This window comes from Cebus imitator, unplaced genomic scaffold (genome assembly GCF_001604975.1).
Source record: "Cebus imitator isolate Cc_AM_T3 unplaced genomic scaffold, Cebus_imitator-1.0 Scaffold210, whole genome shotgun sequence".
NCBI lineage: Eukaryota > Metazoa > Chordata > Mammalia > Primates > Cebidae > Cebus > Cebus imitator.
The window spans coordinates 3265343-3281249 of record NW_016107525.1 but is presented as its reverse complement, the minus strand read 5'-3'; the positions used below and the strand labels follow the sequence as shown (position 1 = coordinate 3281249).

General features: G+C 38.0%; 1 pseudogene; it reads left to right on the top strand.

The window, feature by feature from the left end:
* Window positions 1-12558: 12558 nt before the first annotated feature.
* Window positions 12559-13198, top strand: LOC108317860 (annotated as a pseudogene).
* The last annotated feature ends 2709 nt before the right edge of the window (window positions 13199-15907 follow it).

Genomic DNA, 15907 nt, shown 5'->3' with positions numbered 1-15907 from the left:
ACTCATGTAACATTCCTTCATCCATTAAATTATTTATTTAATAAATAGGTGTTGAAAGACTATTATAGGCCAGATGCTATGCTGGACACTGGGGGTCTATCATGAAATAAAACAGACATGGTCCCTAGCCTTACAGAGCTTACTGTCTAGTGGAAAAGATAAATACTAATCACAAGATCTTATAATTTATATCTGTTCCAAGTGCCATGAGAACAGAAAACAGGAAGCTCTGACACAGTCATTGGGGAAGTTATGACTCATCTAACCATATGCAAAAAGGTTCAGGTACCTAGAGAGTGGAAAGTGGAGAGTTATGTTAGATGAAACTGTAGAGGTAGGCAAAGCTCGGACTGTGGATTCTGACTGAAATTGTTAAAGGTTTCTGCCTGTACCCTGAGAATACTGGAACTCATTGCAACGTTTTCAGGAAGGTGGAAGGATGTAAACTGTATTCATTTCCTAATGCTATTTTAATAATATACCACAAATTTGGTGTCTTCAAACAACATAAATTTATTATCTCATCATTACGGATGTTAGAAATCCAAAATCCTTTTCTTTGTGTCTTTCTAGTTTCTTACGGTTGCTGCTAAAGCTTGACATTCCTTGCTTTGTGGCAGCAAAACTTCAATCTCTACCATTGTCTCCACATTCCGTTTTCCCTCTATGCCCCTCTGTATCCAAACTTCCCTCTTCTTTTAAGTACACCAATGATTGAATTAGGGGCCACTCTAATCCAGTATAACTTTATCTTAGCTCTACTACATCTGCAAATAATCTAATTCCAAATAAGGTCACATTCACATGTACTGGGGGTTTAGGATTTAGACATCTTTTGAAGAATCCAATTCGACTCACAATAGTCTGTGCTCTAGTCTTCCAGAACTCGTGTCTGTCCCATACACAAAATCCATTCACTTCATCCCAACATTTCCAAAATTCTTAACCCATGCCACCATCAACCCTCAGTTCAAAATTTCATCTAAATATAATCAACTCAATAAGTTACAAACATCATCTTCTAATCACCTAAATCAAGTATGAGTGAACTTGAAGCAGACAGGTGGCTATAGGATGAGACTGGTTGAAAGGTGCGATTGTAATAACCTAACGTGTGCTAGCCTAACTGACTCCATCTTAGCTGTAAACTCCATTTTTGCCTCTCCCTCCCGGCCATGTTTCCCTTGGGTATATAACTGAGCCTCACATTGACACTGTGCTTATGTTATGCTGACTCTGTGCCTATCCCACCATATAACCAATGTAACTACATCCTGCTTGGCAGGCACACCTGCTATTGCGAATAACTCTCTTTGAACCCCACTTGGTGATTTTTTGGAAATAACCTGGCCTGCAACCATGTCCCTCTAACCTGCTCATTCTGCTTCTGTAAAATTCCACTTCAGCTAGGTTCCCTCTCCTCTACCTAACTCAAGGTATAAAGGGAAATCAAGCTCCTTCCTCAGGGCCAAGAGAATTTTGAGTGTTAGCCATCTCTTGGTCACCAGCTAATAAAGGACTCCTGAATTAGAACTCAGAGTGTGGCGCTTCTCTGTGACTCACTCGGTTATTACACGATAAATATTTTAAAAGTGAAATTGAAAGGACTAAATCAGCGGTCCTCAACCTTTTTGACACCAGGGACTGGTTGCCTGGAATACAATTTTTCCACCGACGGTGGTGTTGAATGGATTGGGGATGAAACTGTTCCACCTCAGATCAGGCATTTGATTCTCATAAGGAGTCAGCAACCTAGATCTGTCACATGCACAGTTCACAATAGGGTTCCTGCTCCTGTGAGGATCTAATGCTGCCTCTGATCTGACAGGAAATGGAACTCAGGCAGTAATGTTCCCTAGCCTTCTCCTTACCTCCTGCTGTGCAGCCCAGTTCCTAAGAGGCTATAAACTGGTACCAGTCTGTACCCGGGGGTTGGAGATCCCTGGACTAAATTATAGATTCAGATATGGGTGGTGGTAGTGGTGAATCAAAGACAGATGTTCAGAATGACTCAAAAGTTTCTTTCCTTCCTTATTTTCTGTTACTCCATTGTAGTCATTTTTTTAGTACCTTCTACAGGTTGCTCTTCCTCCTCTTGCCACATAAATATTGGGATTCTCGAGGTTCCTGTCCTTAGTCCTTTTCTTTCTGTGCATGTTCTAAGCAGACTGATCTCATGCCTTCTATGGCTTCACATTATACCTATATGTTGTTGACTCTCAAACTGTACTCATAGTATATACCTCTTTCCTGAGCTGCAGACTCATAGGGCTCATAGATAGAATTTCTATCTGAAATCTCCAAGTGACTATATTTTAGTCAAATGTGACGATTAATTCTATGTGTCAACTTGGATGAGCCACAGTGTCCAGATATTTGACCAAACATTATTTTAGATGTTTTTGTGGAGGTATTTTTTTGGTGACATTAATATTTAAATTAGTGAACTTTGAGTAAAACAGATTACCGTCTACAATGTGAGTGCATGTGGGACTCATCCAATCAGTTGAAGCCCTTAGTATAACAAAGACTGACTTTTGAGCAGGAAGAAATCCTTCCTGCAGATTCCCTTTGAACTTGGCTGCAACTCCTTAAGTCTACCCTGATGATCTACCCCAACAGATTTTGGATTTGCTGAGTCTCCACAGTCCTGTGAGCCAATTCCTTAAAATAAATCTCTCTTTCTATATATACAAATATCCTTTTGGTTACGTTTCTCTAGAGAACACTGACTAATACAAGTGTAAGATGCCCTGAATAAGCATTTTTCTGAAAAACTTATTTTTCTTGTATCTTCATCTAAATAAATTTGTAAATTTCCCTGATAAATTTCTCCCTTTTCCTCACTGAACTCCCTGCACACACTATGCAATCAGTCACAACTTTCTGTGAGTTTCCATCAGAACTATTTTTCAAATATGTCATTTTCCATGATCACTGACAGTTCCATACTTTATTCCATCATTGCTTCTCACCCAAACTATGGCAAGTAGCATTCTACTTTTTTTTTTCTCTCTCTACTTTTGTCCACCACACAAATCCATTCTTTACAATAGTGCCAAGGTGAGATTTCTTTCTTTTTTCTTTCTTTTTTTTTTATTGAGATGGAGTCTCGCTCTGTCACCCAGGCTGGAGTGCAATGACACAATCTCAGCTCACTGCAATCTTTGCCTCCTGGGTTCAAGCAGTTCTCCTGCCTCGACCTCCCAAGTAGCTGAAATTACATGTTAACACTATCATGCCTGGCTAATTTTTTTTATTTTTAGTAGAGACGGGTTTCACCATGTTGACCAGGCTGGTCTTGAACTCCTGACCTCAGGCAATCCGCCTGCCTCGGCCTCCCAAAGTGCTGGGATTACAGGTGTGAGCCACTGCATCTGCCTGTAATCCCAGTGAGATTTCTAAAACACAAATCTGGTCTTGTTACTTCTGTGCTTAAGAATTTCTATCACTCAGTATTTCCATTATCTCTGTGGTGCAACTTCTTAGTCTGTGAATTGGCAGCAATGGCATCACCTGGAAGATTGCTAGAAATGCAGAATATCAAACCCCAACACAGACCAACTGAATCAGAATCTGAATTTTTACAAGGTTTCCAGGTAATTCTTATGCAGATTAAAATTTAAGCAGCACTTTAGACCACAGTTTTCTAAACCTGGCTAATCACTATGATAACCTTGGGACCATTTTTTAAAAAGCATTCCTTCTATTCAAGATATATTGAATACACATCTCCAGGAGAAGGATTGGGTAATCTGTATTTTTAGAAAACTCCCTTTTCAATAGATGCAAATGTCGATTTTCAACAATTTAGTAATGTGTTTTCACCCTTCCTTTTTTATCTCATTTTTATCAGGCTTCTCTGCCTTTTTATATGAAATTATTTTGCCTGGCAGACTGTTCCTCCTTTTCTTATCTGGCAAAAATATTTTATTCCTCATTAAATATCCTACTCAACTACGTTTTTTTAAGTGAAGCTTTTCCTAATTCTCCCGAAGAAAATAATTTATTTCCTATTTGTTTCTGGGAAATGTTGGGGGACACTCTATTGTAGCATCTAATTGTACTGTTTTAGTTATTTACTCACTTACTTTCCCCTCCACTTGACTATGAGCTCCAACTTTTAAGCATTGGAACTTTATGATCTTTACATCTCTCCATGTCAAGGACCCTTGACACAATAGATTCTCAGTACATAACTGATAAATGCTTACCGAATAAATGAAATGAGACTCTGTCAAATCAAACACTGCTAGGCAAACATGCATTCGTTTTAACAGAATTTTTCAGTACTTAAAAAAAGCTACGTAATAGAATTAAAAAACAATAATACCATACATAAATTTCATTTTTGAACGGTAAGTAGTTAGAACTTCTGGGCAAGTTTCTTCTATCATGTTTTCTTAATCACATTTAAATGATCTAGTGTTTTTACAAAAGGAAATGCATTTGTCTTTGTTACCCGTGTCATGTTTGATACATAGAGTATTCTTTGCACTTACCAGGAAGAAAATTTAGCCAGAGGGACCCTCTCATCTCACTGTATGGCATTCCTGTATCCTTCATGTAAAAACCCAGAGTAGAATTGCATCATTCACTCCAAACTTTCTGAAGTCAATTCTGTTTCATATGGCCATTACAGGGAATTTTTAAGCATTGCCTTAAACTGTTAAGTTTACAGGCACCTTCTTCAATAGAATAGACTATTTCAAAGTGGAATTATAAATGTATAATGACAGAGATTCCCCTAAGAGATACACTATCATTTACATGATTTGAAATGGACCTGTAACACATTTATTTGGGCCTTTACAATTCTATTTCCCTAAAATCTTCAGAGTGGCCAATTAAAACTACCTCTAAGTGCCCCATTGATAAAAATATGATGTAGTGAGAAAAAAAAATTAAATACAAAGGGTTTAAAAAATACATTGTCAGGCACTTGTATAAGCTAGTCTGGTCAACATCCCATTTTCTACTAGTTTTAAAGTTAATTTAGTCGACTGGAGAATAAGCATCCTTTTCATTTTTCAATGGCATCTTATTTGTTTCCAGGCAACTATTATGATGTTGTCTCATATGCATATTAATGATGAGCTATTCCTGTGCCTTTTAAAGGAAGCTATATTGCACTATAGTCTTCTATATTGCTCTGTATCCTTCTTTCCTCCCATCTATCCTCCATTTACACACACACACACACACACACACACACACACACAAACATACACACACACACACAAGTTTCCTACTAGTTTTCCTTGAAAGGTGAGACATGTATTTCATATAAGCACTTCAAATGCTGGCATTTTTCAAAAGGTTTCATTTTAAAGAAAATGTAAAGAAAGAAAAAGTTTTTTAAACCAGAGATCTGCAATCAGATCCTGTACCATAAGCCTGTGCCAGAAAGTTCAAATTATAATTAGTCAATAAGGAAATCAAGGTAACACTTTCAAGGTGGTTTTGATAAACAGTTTAGGTTCATCAAAAATGATTCCACTCTCTCTCAAAAATAAATGACATATCTGCTTATTACAAATATGAATTATTCATTTGGTAGTTAAATGGATATGAAGTTCTCTGAGATGGAGTAGTGTTAAGATTGGAAGATAGTTTTATATGAAAGCATCACAGAATCCCTTTCAAAATTCAACAGAAATAATTATCTTTCACTATTCTTTCTTAGTCAACAAGAAATCGGTGAAAAAAGAAAATTTTATTAATTATAAATCAGAGGCTTTGGCATGCATACAACTTCATACAGATAGATATTATTTTAGGGGAAAATAGATGTAATTTCATGTGGTACTACAAAATAAGAATACAGAAAAAAGTTTAGTTTTTGAAGAAAAAGGCAATGAAGTTTTTATTATGCTCAAGCTTGTGTTTAGAGACCAAGATATGGTCACTTGAAACATTTTTATTTAAGAAAATTTGTATTTGTTTTACTAGAATTCTTTAAAAACTTGGTTTATGTTTTAGACAATGCAAGTAATTACAAGGTATAATTGATAGCTTCAAGAAGGTTACCATCTACTTAAGGAAATAAGGTACCACGATACAAGACATAATGAGACTTAGTCCCAAATCAGTAGCACAGATTCATAAATTCTCAATTATTCTGGAATGACTAGATGTTACTATGTGTTGATAATGTTGTGAAAGGCTTCCTAGGAATAGCGCTTGCTCTAAGTGTTCAAGAATTGGTTGGTTTTGCATGTTCTCACCCATAAGGGGATGTTGAACAATGAAAACACATGGACACAGGGACGGGAACATCACACACTGGGACCTGGGAAGTGAGGAGCTAGCAGAGGAAAAGCAGGGGGTGGGAGAATTAGGGAGGGATAGAATTAGGAGAGATACCTAATGTAGATGACGGGCAATGGATGCAGCAAACCACCACCATGGCACGTGTATACATACCTATGTAACAAACCTGCACAATCTGCACCTGTACCCCAGAACTTAAAGTATAATAAATATATACATATATATATATTTAAGCATTGGTTGGTTTTATATAGGTGAAGAGGTATTGGGAGGGGACAGAATGATTGGAAAGAGAATGTATATAGACAGTTGACAATAGATCTCTCTGACTGAATCAAAAGGATCCTATTAGGGGACTGTGGAACACAGTATCAAAGAAGTATGTGTGGACCAAGAAACAAGTCCTTGAATGCTGTCTGAAAAAGTTTTGGATATTTTATCCATGAAGGTGCCTGCGCAAGAGATAGATATATATGAAATTTTTAAAAACAAAAAGGTTTTCATGAAGGTGAAGCTGACTTTAATATGAGGAATGGTTTTAAACAGGGGGATAAGAATTCTGAGCTAGAACTGTGGGAAAAAATGCAAGAAAATTAATGAAGCAGGACTCAGTGATAGATTTAATATGGGGGCAAGGGAGATATAAATGCCACAAATGATTTCAAACTTACAAGGCTGAATTACTGGAATAATCATAGTTTCATTGATTAAAAACAAAAATTTTGTTCCCTAATATAAATTATTTCCATACCAGTTTTACCATTTAGAAAGAATATACTTCGTGAATGTCATTGCAACAGGAATATTTCTAGGTGACTTCCACGTTAAGAATTTATAGAAGATTTAGAAAAATCCAAAGGCAACTTCTCTCTCATCTATGCTCCTGGTCTTATAGCATAAAAACAATAGTTCCAAAGGGTGTAACTGACATATTCCTATGTGCTTTCCCGTGCCCAAATTCCCTATTGGCTACTCAATCCAGGGTAATTTTAGAGACTTAAGCCAGACCAGATAATGCTGTATTATCTGATTGTGAAGATTCCAAACTCTCTCTTTCTTATCATCTCACTCATTCATTGAACTTAAATGTTTTGAGCTCCTTTTAGTAGCCTTTACCAGCATTCTGTCAGTGAGAAATAATCTAACATTGTAAGGTATTTCCAAAACTATAATACAAAATGGAATTATAGTAGATTATCTATTTTCTAAAAGGATCATAGTCAAATAGGTTTTGGAAATACTACCTATTTTACCTTACACTTAGATTACTATACGGTATCAGAATACCCTAACTCGTTACATTTTATTTGAACTGTTGTTTCCTAAGCTTATTTGTAATTTTTCATAGAATAACTGTTTACAGCTTGTGGATATAGTGTTCTAAATAACACTTTGAGAAATACAGTCTCGTGTGCAGCTATAGCAGAATATCTGCCACTGGGTAATTAATAAACAACAGAAATTTATCCCTCACAATTCTTGAAGCTGGGAAGTCTAAGATCAAGGTGCCAGCATCTGGTGAGAGTCTCATTAATATGTTCTCACATGACAGAAGGAAGAAGGGCAAGAAAGGACAAATGTTGTGTTCTCACATGGCAGAAAAGCAAAAGAGAAAGAACCAACTCCTGTAAGTCCTTTTTATTGTACTATTAATCTATTCATGAGGGCAGAACCGTCATGACCTAAACACCTCCCAGAAGGCCATATCTGTTGCACTGGGGATTAAGTTACCAACATGTAACATATATATTTTATTTATTTAAAACAATTTCAACTTTTATTTTAAATTCAGGGGTTGCATGTGCAGGTTTGTTACATGGGTATATTACATGATGCTGAGGTTTAAGGCTCAAATGATCACATCACTCAGATAGTGAGCATAGTACAAACAGGGAGTTTTTAAGCCCTTGCACCTCTCTCTCTCTACTTTCTCCAGTAGTCTCCATTGTTTATTGCTCACATCTTTGTATTTGTTTGTACCCAATATTTACCTCCCACTTATAAGTGAGAATATGAAGTAATTGGTTTCCCATTCCTGTGTTAACTTGCCTAGGATAATAGCCTCCAGGTGCAGCCAGCTTGCTGCAAAAGATATGATTTCATTCCTTTTCTAGCTGTGTAGTATTCCATGATGTATATGTACCATATTTTCTTTATCCATTCCACCACTTATGGTCACCTAGATTCATTCCACGTCCTTGCTTTAGCCAATATGAATTTTAGAGAGGAGAAATCCAAACCATAGCATCTGAGAACACAAGAGTTTTTTTCTATTAACAACGGACAATGCCCAATAAAATTGAATAAATCCTAACATTATAGTTTATTATCACATATCATAAAGAGAAATAATTTTGGTAGAAAACCCCTCCATGTAGATGGTGAGCCAATTATTTTACTTATACATAAGGTAAGACATGCTAATTACTATTAGCATGACTACTACTCCACAAAATCCCCAGGACCGATTCTTCTTACACTTGTTAAAAATAGATATGTGTATATCCATAATTTTGGCTTTTTGCCAGGCCCTAAGTCATTATTTCTAATTATCTTCTGGTCATTGCAACTTAGCATATAAGCTGCTGTTTAAAACAATAGCTAAATTGTAGGAAAACTTTTGATAAGGCTGTTACAAGGTTTGTAAAAACCTGTTATCTTTGTTTTCTACTAAAAATAGTACAACTCTGTATTATAAATAAAGAATAAAGTCTGGGTGATGGAGAATTTGTGTTGTGATGGAAAGAAGCAAGAGAGAAGAGGATAATTTTTGGTATAGTTATGGCAGGGTAATACAGAAAATTTCCCTTTTTGCTTTTGAATGTAATAAAAATTCAAAAAGATGAATGCATAAAATCACACAAATCTTGTTTCATTGAAACTAAGCCATAGCTATAAACTACATATCAAAACATGATGCCTGCATAACACAACTTAGATTGGTGCAGAGTTCCTGGGTGTAAAATACTGCAGTAAGTTGTCAGGGCTCAAAGAACAGAAGGCAAACAATAGGATATCTTTGATAACATTGGAAAAATATATATGCTCAGATGCTAATCAAAGGTCATAAATCTATCATTCTTGCTTACAAAAATTGCTTTAGGTTTGAGATGAGAGGGAGTGCCAAGAGGTCAGATATGGGACAGAAGCCACATAAAGTAGAGAAAAAGCACCCGGGGTGGTCACTATCAGAAAATAGCAAATAAAAATACATTTCTGAATGAACTTCCTCCAATTAGGTGGGCTTGGTTAATTCTAACACATTCTAAAATGAAAGTAAATGATAGCATTAGTATAAATTAAGGAAAAAGGTAGAAAAATGTAGTAACACCTTGTGGAACAAGAACATTCACCAACAAATATTTCCATGGAACACGAAATATTCTCCTTGTTTATATATACATGTCATATATTTCATACAAACATATAATGTATATGACATATACATATGATATATGATATATGTGATAATATGAAAAAGGTACTACTATAAAACAATAAAATTAATAAAATTAAGTCTAAATCTGCAAAGTCTAAAACTAGAGCACTCTTAGAAGAAAACACAGGAATAAAGTTTTAGGACCTTGGGTTAGGCAGTGATTTCTTGGATATAACATTAAAAGTACAAACAACAAAAGAAACAAATAGCTAAACGGAACTACATCAGAAAGTTTTTTAAATGGGCTACAAATTATACCATCAAGAAAGTCAAAGTACAACCAACCCACATATTGGGAGAAATTATTTGAAAGTCATATATTTAAGAAGGGACTACGGGTGGCTGGCAAGATGGCCAAAAAGAACAGTTCTGGTCTGTAGCACCCAGCAAAATCAATGCAAAAGGTGAGTGATTTCTGCATTTCCAACTGAGGTACCCAGCTCATCTCATCGGGACTGGTTAGACAGTGGGTGCAACCCACAGAGGGTGAGCAGAAGCAGGGAGGGGCATCACCTCACCTGGAAAGTTGAAGGGATCAGGGAACTCCCGCCCCTAGCCAAGGGAAGCCATGAGGGACTGTGCCATGAGAAACAGTGCATTCTGGCCCAGATACTATGCTTTTCTGATGGTCTTTACAACCCTCAGACCAGGAGCTTCGCTTGGTTGCCTACACCACCAGGGCCCTGGGTTTCAAGAACAAAACTGGGCAGCCAGCTGCAGAAGTTTTTTTTTTTTTTTTTAATCATATCCCAGTGGCACCTGGAATGCTATCAAGACAGAACTGTTCACTCCCCTAAAAAGGGGACTGAAGCCAGGGAGCCAAGTAGTCCAACTCAGCAGATCCCTCCCTCACAGAGCCCAGCAAGCTAAGATCTACTAGCTTGAAATTCTCGTTGCCAGCACAGCAGTTTGAAGTTGACCTGGGACACTTGAGCTTGGTGGGGGGAGGTGCATCTGCCATTACTGAGGCTTGAGTAGGCAGTTTTCCCCTCACAGTATAAACAAAGCTGTCAGGATGTTTAGACTGAGGGGAGCCAAAACCACTGTAGCCAGTCTGCCTCTCTAGATTCCTCTTTTCTGGGCAGGGCATCTCTGAAAGAAAGGCTGCAACGCCAGTCAGGGGCTTAGAGATAAAACTCCCATCTACCTGGGACAGAGCACCTGAGGGAAGGGGTGGCAGTGGGTACAGTTTCAGCAGACTTAAACATTCCTGCCTGCTGGCTCTGAAGAGAGCAGCAGATCTTCTAGTATAGTACTCATACTCTGCTATGGGATAGATTGCCTCCTCAAGTGGGTTCCCGATCCCCTTGCCTCCTGACTAGGAGATACCTGCCAGCAGGGGTTGACAGACAACTCATACAGGAAAGCTCTGGCTGGCATCTGGCTAGTGCCCTTTTGGGACAGTTTTCAGAGCAAGAACAGGCAGCAATCTTTGCTGTTCTGAAGCCTCCGCTGGTGATACTCAGGCAAACAGGGTCTGGAGTGGACCTCCAGCAAATTCCAGCAGACCTGTAACAGAGGGGCCTGACTCTTAGAAGGAAAACTAACAAACAGAAAGGAATAGCATCAACATCAACACAAAGGATGTCCACACAAAAACCCCATCTGAAGGTTACCAGCCACAAAGACCAAATAAATCCATGAAGATGAGGAAAAACCAGCACAAAAACCTGAAAATTCCCAAAACCAGAACGTCTCTTCTTCTCTTCCAATGGATCACAGCTCCTTTTCAGCAAGGGAACAAAACTAAATGGAGAATGAGATTGATGAATTGACAGAAGTAGGCTTCAGAAGCAGGTAATGAGAAACTCTTCCGAGCTAAAGAAGCATGTTCTAACACAATGTAAGAAAGCTAAAAATCTTGAAAAAAGGTTAGAGGAATTGCTAACTAGGATAACTAGTTTAGAGAAGAACATAAATGACCCAGCACAAGAACTTTGCGAATCATACACAAGTATCAACAGCTGAATTGATCAAGTGGAAGACAGGATATCAGAGATTGAATATCAACTTAATGAAATAAAGCATAAAGGCAAGATTAGAGAAAAAAGAATGAAGAGGAACAAGCAAAGGCTCCAAGAAATATGGGACTATGTGAAAAACAAAACCTACATTTAATTGGTGTACCTGAAAATGACAGGGAGAATGGAACCAAATTGGAAACCACTCTTCAGGATATTATCCAGGAGAACAACCTAGCAAGACAGGCCAATATTCACATTCAGGAAGTAGAGAGAACACCACAAAGAGACTCCTTGCGAAGAGCAACACCAAGACCTATAATTGTCAGATTCAGCAAGGTTGAAATGAAGAAAAAAATGTTAAGGGGAGACAGAGAGAAAGGTCAGATTACCCACAAAGAGACGCCCACCAGACTAATGGTGGATCACTCTGCATGAAATCCTACAAGCCAAAAGAGAGTGGGGGCCAAAATTCAACACTGTTAAAGAAAAGTATTTTCAACCCAGAATTTTATATCCAGCCAAACTAAGCTTTATAAGTAAAGGAAAAATAAAACCCTTTACAGACAAGGAAATGCTGAGAAATTTTGTCACCACCAGGCCTGCCTTACAAGAGCTCCTGAAGGAAGCACTAAAAATGGAAAGGAAAAATATGTACCAGCCACTGCAAAAACACATCAAATTGTAAAGACCATTGACACTATGAAGAAACTGGATCAACTAAAGGGCAAAACAACCAGGTAACAACAAAATGGCAGGATCAAATTCACACATAACAATATTAACCTTAAATGTAAATGAGCTAGGCAACGGCTGAACACAGCCGTGGGCTGGACACAGGCACTGCCAGCCTGACGCTGGTGGACTCCAACTGGGCCCTGGGCAGGCAGGAAGGACCTCAGCCAAGGCTGGGGCACTAGATGGGGGCAGCATGGAGGATGAGGAGGAGGAGGAGACCACCGCGTCCACGCTGCGGGTCAAGCCCAGGCCGCTGCCCATCTCGGCACTCTCTGCCTTCAGCTACATCCCACTGCGGCGCCTGGACCCCAAGGAGTACAACTACTATTACCGCCAGGTGCGGACAGGAATTATTTCCCTCTACGACTGTGTTTTTAAGAGGCACCTAGATTATGATCAGAAGTTGCACTGAGATGACAGAGAACACGCAAAAAGCCTGGGACTTAATGTTAATGAAGAGGCACAGGAGAGGCCGATTGGTGTGATGACGTCTCTGTCTATGGGAAGCACATCAATCAGCCCATCAAACCCCTAAACCGGGACTTCAGCCAGCCAACCACATACAGGCTGACTTCTACAGGAAGAATGACATCCCCAGTCTCAGGGCACCTGGCTTTGGGCACATTGCTCCAGCCTGAAGCATCCCTGTGGCCCACAGGGCATGTCAGGATACCCCGTGGGCTGTCAAAGTTGTACAGTGAGAAGGTGGCATCTGGAGCCTTCTTTCCCCTTCTCATGACACCTAAGAGCTTGGCTATGCCTGCGTTACATCTCTACTGTGGGCACATGAACATAATAGCAGCCTCCCTCAGGCTGCCGTGGTCAGGAGCCTGAGCAAACACCTGTAGTAACATGTGAAGAGTCTCTAGTGGGATGATTTTCAGCTGGAATTATTTTTGATCAAATGATACTGGAGACTGATTCACTGTGACCACCTGAATAAAATGAAAACTTTGCTCCCCTTAAAACAAAAATGTAAATGAGCTAAATGCCACAATTAAAAGACACAGACTTGCAAATTGAATAAAAATTCAAGACCCATTAGTGTACTGTATTTAGGAGTGCCATGTCATGTAAAAAGACACACATAGGCTCAAAACTAAGGGATGGAGGAATATTTACCAACCAAATGAAAATTTTAAAAAAATGTAGGCATTGCAATCATAGTCTCTGATAAAACAGACTTTAAACTAAAAGATAAAAAAAAAAAAAAAAGACAAAGAAGGGTATTACATATGGCAAAGGGATCAAGGAAACAAGAAGAGCTTACTATCCTAAATATATATTCACTCAATACAGAAGCGCTCAGATTGATAAAGCAAGTTTTTAGAAACCTACAAAGAGACTTAGACTTCACATATTTATAGTGGGAGACTTTAACACCCCACTGTCAATATTAGGCAGATAAATGAGACAGAAAATTACAAGGATATTCAGGACTTGAACTCAGCTCTGGACCAAGTGGACCTAGTAGACACCTATAGAACTGTCCACCACAAATCAACAGAATATACACTCTTCTCAGCACCACATCATACATATTCTAAAATTGACCACATAATTAGAAGTAAAACACTCCTCAGCAAATACGAAAGCATGGAAATCATAACAAGCAGTCTCTCAGACCACAGTGCCATCAAATTGGAACTCAGCATTAAGAAACTCAAAACCACAAAACTACATGCTGAACAACCTGCTCCTGAATGACTACTGGGTAAATGATGAAATTAAGGCAGAAATAAATAAGATCTATGAAACGAATGAGAACAAGTACACAATGTACCAAAGTCTCTGGGACACAGCTAAAGCAGTATTTAGGGGAAATTTATAGCACTAAATGCCCACAGGAGAAAATGGGAATTATCTAAAATTGACACCCAAACAACACAATTAAAAGAACTAGGGAAGCAAGAGCAAACAAATTCAAAAACTAGCAGAAGACAAGAAATAACTAAGATCAGAGAAGAACTGAAGGACATAGAGACATGAAAAACCATTCAAAAAATCAATAAATCCAGGAGCTTTTTTTTTTAAAGATTAACAAAATAGACTGCTAGCCAGATTAATGAAGAAGAAAAGAGAGAAGAATCAAATAGACACAATAAAAAATGATAAAGGGGATATCACCACTGATCCCAAAGAAATACAAACTACCATTAGAGAATACTCAAAACACCTATAAGCAAATAAACTGGAAAATCTAGAAGAAATGAATAAATTCCTTGACACATACACCCTCCCAAGACTGAACCAGGATGAAGTTTAATCCCTGAAGAGACCAATAACTAATTCTGAAATTAAGGCAGTAATTAATAGCCTACCAACCAAAAAAAACAGTCCAGGACCGGACAGATTCACATCTAAATTCTACCACAGGGGCAACAAGGAGCTAGTACCATTCCTTCTGAAACTATTCCAAACAACAGAAAAAGATGGACTCCTCCCCAACTCAATTTATGAGGCCAGTATTATCCTGATACCAAAATCTGGCAGAGACACAACAACAATACAACAAAAATTTTAGGCCAATATTCCTGATGAACATCAATGCAAAAATTCACAATAAAGTACTGGCAAACCAAACTCAGCAGCACATCAAAATCTTATCCAACATGATGAAGTCGGCTTCATTTCTGAGATGCATGGCTGGTTCAACACATGCAAATCAATAAAGATAATTTATCACATAAACAGAACCAATGGAAAAAAAAAAACACATGATTATCTCAATAGATTCAGAAAAGGCCTTCGACAAAATTCAATACCCCTTTAGGATAAAAACCCTTAATAAACTAGGTATTGATAGAACGTATCTCAAAGTATTAAGGGCTCTTTATGACAAACCCACAGCCAATAACATACTGAATGGACAAAAGCTGGAAGCACTGTCTTGGAAAACCAGCACAAGACAAGGATGTCCTCTCTCACCACTCCTATTCAAACATAGTATTGGGAGTTCTGGCCAGGGCCTTCAGGCAAAAGAAAGAAATAAAGAATATTCAAATAGGAAGAGAAGAAGTCAAATTGTCTCTGTTTGCAAATAACAATGATTGTATATTTAGAAAATCCCATCATTTCAGCCCAAAATCTCCTGAAGCTGATAAGCAACTTCTGCAGTCTCAGGACACAAAATCAATGTGCAAAAATCACAAGCATTTCTATATATCAACAATAGACAAACAGAGAGCTAAATTATGAGTGAATTCCCATTCACAATTGCTACAACGAGAATAAAATACCTAGGAATACAATTAACAAGTGATGTGAAGTACCCCTTCAAAGAACTAGAAACCACTATTCAAGGAAATAAGAGAGAACAAACACAAATGGAAAAACATTCCATGCTCATGGATAGAAAGAATCAGTATCATGAAAATGGCCACAGTTCCCAAATTTATAGATCCAATGCTATCCCCATCAAGCCACCCTTGACTTTCTTTACAGAATTAGAAAAAAACTTCTTTAAATTTCATATGGAACCAAAAAAGAGTCCATA